The following is a 6,000-nucleotide window of genomic DNA, read 5'->3' on the forward strand; positions in this document are numbered from 1 at the left end:
CACTGCTCATCCCAAGCCACACATTTCTCTAGTTCCCTCAATGATAGTTCCTTCCCTGTAAAATGGTCTTCACATTATCTAATACATGTTATTTTTTATTTTTAGGTTTTTGCAAGGCAGTGGGGTTAAGTGACTTTCCCAAAGCCACACAGCTAGGTAATGATGAACTGTCTGAGGCTGCATTTGAATTCAGATCCTCCTGACTCCAGGGCCAGTCCTTTGTCCACCGCGCCACCTAGCCGCCCCCCGTATTTGTTATTTGGACATGATTTTTTGGATGCTGTCCCTCCCATGAGATTGTTAGGTCCTTGAGGGCAAGTTTGAGCTTTGTCTTTTTTTTTGTATCCCCAGAGTCTTGCTTAGTGTCTGGTACATAGGGGGATGCTTAATGAATACTTGCTGACTTGTTGACCCCCATGTGCTACTAAACCCAGCCTTTGGAACACACAAGCAACAGGAAGAGCCACCCATGGTTGGCAACATTCCAAAAAGAACTAACTCAAAGTAAACTATGGAATGTAGGAATGTGAACATGCTAAAGGCCCTTAGAAGACAGAATGATGGATCTTTAAGTGACCTCAGAATCCAGAAGAGAGAATGACAGAGTTGAAAAGGGCCTTGGAATAGAGAACTCTAGAACTGGGAGAGGGATCCTTAGAACACAGAATGTAAGAGGGGGATCTTTAATGATCTTAGAAGAGAGAATGGCACCCCTGAGAGGGACTCTCAGGTCCCATGTGGTTCATTGCCCTGATTGAATGGAGGAGAACACAGGCACTGGCTGGATCTCAGGGCCAGGGCCAGGGCTTCCAAGCTGGGCTCTGCTATCTCCGTCTTCAATGACCTCGACTGAATCTTTCTGTCCTCAAGCTGCCAAGTGAATGGAGAACGGGGGGCGGGGGTCCTGAGTGAGCCCCCAGGCTCCTCCCGGCCCCACACCTAGGATTCGGTGACAGCGTTAGCTGGGTCCGGCCGAGGGCCCACGGGGAGAACTGGAAGACAAGCGGCTGCTGGTCCAGCCCCGTCCCCTGGCGGGCCACCAAAGGGCCTCCCCTCCCCCAGAGCCAGGGCTGGCACCTGTAGCATCCCGGCCGGCCTCGGGGACCGTCCTTCCAGGCGGGCATCCCCGCGGAGGGCCGGGGACGAGAAGGCAGAAGGGGACTTGCGGCTAACGGAGTCCGCAGGGCCAGCCCCCGCCTGGCCCTGGGCTCCCAACAGGCCGGTTTGGGCCAGGCCACTTGACCAGCCCAGGCTTCCTTTCCTCTCGGCAACGCTGTCCGCTCCGCCCAGCTCATTGGCCGGCCTCCCCCCTGCCCGGCCATTGGTCCGTTCTCCGCTACTTTACATAGCCCCCTCCCGGCCAATCATCGCCCAGCGCCTACTTAACATGCACTCCGAAGGCCACTCAGAGAGCGCGGGGGCTGGGCCACCACGTGCTGTTGCTAAGCTTCGGCTTCTAAATTGTTACTATCGCGGCCGGCCTATAGGAAGAGAGATCAGATCTGTCAACATTCTCTTCCCCAAGCTTAGGGGGTTCGGCCCGCTTCCATTGGTCGCACTCACCCTCAGTTCCCGCCCCCAAACCCAAACGGCGAATTTCTATTGGTTTCGGTCTTATGTGTCAATTTGAGGGCCGGAGCGAGAGGGTGGTGTATAGGCGACTTGGAAGTAGGCTGGAGTGTGTGAACTCGGTGCAGTTGGGCGCTCGGGGGTCTGCTCTCTAGGCAGGGAGAGGAGCCAGAGCCAGGGTGGGGGGGCTGGGTGTTTGCCGTCTGGTTTCTCCGGGGGGGGTGGGTGGGTGGGGGGGGACTGGTGTGAGTGACAGAGCACCAAAAGTATGGAGTGGAACTCTCTGTTACTCCTCCTGGAAGCAGCCGAGTACTTGGAGAGACGAGACCGAGGTATTCCCAGAGTTGACTCTTTTTCCAGAGCCCCCCTCCTTTCCTTTCCGCTCCCCTCTCTCTTTGTTGTACGCTGCTCTCCCCCCCTCCGGGGGGGGGGACGCCCTTTCTCCCCCCCCACCCCCCCACCCCCGCCTGGAGCCCCGGTTCCCCTCGGGCCCCCCGCTGGCTCCGAGGCGCACGGATCGTACCAGAGGTTAAGGGGTCCGGAGGAGGCGGGGAAAGATACTTTGTTGCAAAACCAACCAACCAACCAAACCCAAAAAGCAACCGAAAGGAAAACCGGAGCTTCTAGAATGTGGAAGTGCCTCGGCCCGAGAGGGGCCCCCTCTCTGGAAAAAGCAGGCTCCCCGCCCGGGGCCCCGGGGCCCGTCCCGGTGTGTCTGTCCCCCCGCGTCTTTTCTCTGGTCTCCGGAGCGGCCCGAGGAGGAGAGGCTGGGAGGAGGGAGGGGCGCTCGGGGGCCGTGGCCGTGGCAGTGACTTCCCTGGTCGATTACGGCGTCTGGCTGCTACAATGTAGCGAGCCCCCCTGCCCCCCTGCCTGCCCCCCTCTCCCACCGAGGCCCGGGCCGCCCCCTTCCCAGCTCAGCCCTTGGGCTTTACCCCTGCCCCGCGAAAGACAAGCCCCCCGCCATCTGCAGGAGGCCCCGTGGCCGGGGAAGAAAGCTCTAGTCCTGGGAGGAGGCAAGATGATGTGGGTGGCCCGGAGCCCCGGGGCGCCAGGGAAGGATCTGGGGGGTAGGAAGAATGGGGGCCGAGGGAACCGCGCCCCTGCGCCCCCCCGCTCCACCCCGGCCCCCTAACGCGTGTGACTTTGTCCCCAGAAGCCGAACACGGCTACGCGTCCGTGCTGCCCTTCGACAGCGAGTATTCCAGGAAAAAAACAAAGACGGCCGCCTTGGCCAGGAAATCTCAGAATAACAGGTAAAAATCTGGCGACCCCGCTCCAACCCAGCCGGTGTAGACCCGGCTCCCCTCTCTCCGCATCCCCACACTCCTCCAGGTGCTCGGACCCCCCGAGGGCAGACCTGCCGGGCTGGGACCGAGGGTGGGAGAAACTGAGGCCTTCTCTGCCCCCTCCCCCTCCCCAGCCTCTTCCTACCCCTCTCGGGGACCTGGCCCCAACCCCAGATCCCGTCGCCATTTTCCCCCTGGCCTGGGCTGGGCTGGGCTCGGCTCTGTTTTGATCTCGCACATAAACACTGCCACGCGTACAGCCTGGGCTCGATAAGCCAAGAGGCAGCCCTGGCCGCTTGGATTGTCCGGGGGCCCCCCCCTTTCTGACTCCCCCCTCCCCGCCCCACACGACACCCCCCACCCCACCCGCAGCAACAATGTCTGTCCGTCCGTCTGTCCGGATGTCACCCCACCCCACCCTTCCTAGCTTCTGCTGGTGGTGGGCGGGCGAGGTCTGGGCTCGGGTTGCCTGGTACACCGCCCCCCCCCCAAACTTCTTAGTTTTGTTTTTAAGGCAGGAAGAGTCATGTGGAAGCCCAACCCCCCCTGACTTTCCAGCTCGGGGACTTTCAAAAACAGCCACTCGCACACACTTGTAATTCCTTCCCCCACTCCCAAGGGTCTGGAAAAGAAATGTTCTCTCTACCTTTCTTTGTACTCCGAGTACAGGCCTAGCACGTAGGAAGTGCTTACCGTACGTGGTGCTGCCTGACCTGCTCCCCACCCCTTTCCCCATCCCCCCACGCCCCCCCCCCAGCAAATGCCTCTGTGGAACCTGGTCAGGGCCTCTGGAGCTGGGAGGACCCCAATCCACCAGCCCAATCCCTCTCTTTTCGAGACCGGGGAAACTGAGGCTCAGAGAGAGGGGGAAGGGACTCGGCCAAGGTCATGCAAGTTTCTGACACGTGCTGGGGGACGCGGCTCCCCTCCCCTCCCCAGCCCCACTGGAGGGAGAAGCCTCCCATCTGGCCAGTGGTTTCAGGGGGCTCCAATGGGGAGGCACCCCCTGCCCCACCCTGGCTTTTGAATTGGGAAGCGGCGCCCGGGCCGGTGAGGGTGGGCACCGAGCCGTCGCCCGGCCGGCCCCGGCCCGGCCCAGGCCCAGGCCCAGGGCAGCCCTGGCGAGGCTCCGGGGCCCTAGCTTTGTTTGCCTAAGCAGACGGTGCCCAGAGAGCGCTGTGTACGTGCAGAAGATTCTCTTAAAGGGGCCGCGCCTTGTTACGTGGTAACTCCTCGGGCCCTTTCTCCTCCACCACCCTCCAGTGGCCAAATAACGGCCCCGGGCTTCTGGGGCTGAACCCCTAAACTTGCCCCCTGCTGTCCGGTGCTTCTACTTGCCCTTCCCAAAGAAAGGGGAGGGGGAAGCAATTGGCTCCTTGTCCTTCCCAAGGAAAATCCTTGCTAGCAGGATGACTTGAGAAGCACCTCCTCCTCTTCCTGCTCCCCAGGTCAGTGTCCCCCTCCCCCCGGGTGCTTAGCACCCTGCCATCGAACTTTCTTCGGGCAGAACTGCAGTATGGAAAGGACCAGCCATGTGGTCTATCAGCTGGGCTTTTATTAAGGGCCTGCTATGTGGCTGGGCCCACCTGGTCTCCACAGTTCTTCTAGTCTAATAGGGGAAGTCCTCTGTACATAAATAAGCATATATTTAAAAAGCAAAGGCCAAGGCAATCTTAGAAGGGACCCTCCCACAGCAGCTTTTTTTTTTTTTTTTTTTTTTGTCGAGGGGAAAGGGAGACATCAGAAAAAGCCTTATTAAGTTTAGAGAGGACTAGAGAGTTTAAGGAGGACCAAGAGGAGACAGTGTTGTACTCTGTGGACTAATTTGGGAATTAGACCTGGGCCTGCTCTTGACTAGCAATATGACTTCCTATTCTATAGGCCTCAGTTTCCTCATCTGTAACACAAGAGGTGAGAATTAGGAGATCTATTTCTAATCCCAAACCCTGTGAACATATCTGAAACCAGAGTCCCAGCCCAGACCTTTTCTGTTCCAGGGACCCTGAACTCTAGGACTCGAGAACAGAAGTGCTGGGGAGTGGGGAAATGGGGAATTAGAAGGGGCAGTGAGAACCAGAGGAAGGAAGGGAAATACATTCCCTTGGCCTTCTTTTGTGAAGACAGCCTTCTTCGGGGTGGGGAGGAATATTTTCTAATGGGAGGCAGCTGTGATACCATGGAAAGAATGCTAGCTGTGTGACCTTGGGCAAGTGCCTTGATACCTGTGCCTTGGTCTCTTCATCTATAAGACAGTAGTAGTAATATCTGTATTATCCTGGCCTCACTGGGTTGCCTCAAGGGATAAATGAGTAGGAGAAAAACTTGGGAAGCCATTCAGGACTTTTTAATGCCAGCTTCAGTTATTGTTTATATTATTATTTGTTAAGGTGCCAATCAGATCCTTCAGAGGAGCCTAGCTTTGGCATTCATTCGCTGGTCACTTTGGGTTGGTGATACTGGGCCAGGGCCTGGATGGGAGCTTTGGGCTATGGGACAGCCCTAGAGCAGGGCATTTCCTTGTCTAAGGCAAGGCAATTCTGTGTATCTTTTCTCTGCTGGGTGTGTGTGTGTGTGTGTGTGTGTGTGTGTGTGTGAGAGAGAGAGATAGAGAGAGCATGTGCTGGCACAAGAAGTCCATGTTGGCAGGGGTGATCCACCATTGCCCATCTGGTTTATCCTTGGCTTTCTCTTTCCTGGGTGCTTTGCAGAAGTTGGGAGGGGATGTAGCTAGCAGCCATCTCGAGGTCATTGGTCTGTCATCAGTCAGATGAACCTGAATTCAAAGCTTTACTGTCTGGACAGTGTGGTAACATCCACCAAGGCAGGACTTCTTCATCCAAGGTCTCCAGATTTTCTGCCAATCTCAGCTTTTCCATCTCATGCTCCTCTCGTGTGGTCAGATGACTTTTTTTTTTTCTTTAAACACAACAAAAACAAACAGCCGAATACTGTTTGGATTCTATGAGTCTTCTTGGCGTCTTCCCCCCATGCACAGTGGGTCTTTGCGGTGGCTGCGGCTCCCTGGGGACCAGGGTTCTCACATGCTAAAAGCCACAAATGATTCATACTTAGATCTTCATCAATACATGAACACTTTGTGTCTGTGAGAGAAACCTGCAAAAGCCCTGAATGGACAAAATAT

At 56.9% G+C, this 6,000-nt stretch overlaps 1 long non-coding RNA gene across 3 annotated transcripts in view; it reads right to left on the reverse strand.

Annotated features, from left to right (window-relative positions):
• LOC141518161 (uncharacterized) overlaps positions 1 to 3,567 on the reverse strand; it is a 55,119-nt gene extending 51,552 nt beyond the window's left edge. Inside the window, exon 1 of one of the 3 annotated variants that reach the window (XR_012477114.1) lies at positions 3,505 to 3,567. This is a non-coding gene — a long non-coding RNA (uncharacterized LOC141518161). Of the gene's footprint in view, positions 1 to 1,077; positions 1,571 to 3,003; positions 3,167 to 3,504 lie in introns of those variants that run through there. The other 2 variants (XR_012477113.1, XR_012477112.1) reach the window with 2 other exon arrangements.
• Between the last annotated feature and the right edge of the window lie 2,433 nt (positions 3,568 to 6,000).

The sequence above is a fragment of the Macrotis lagotis genome, chromosome 3 (assembly GCF_037893015.1).
Source record: "Macrotis lagotis isolate mMagLag1 chromosome 3, bilby.v1.9.chrom.fasta, whole genome shotgun sequence".
Classification (NCBI taxonomy): Eukaryota; Metazoa; Chordata; class Mammalia; order Peramelemorphia; family Peramelidae; genus Macrotis; species Macrotis lagotis.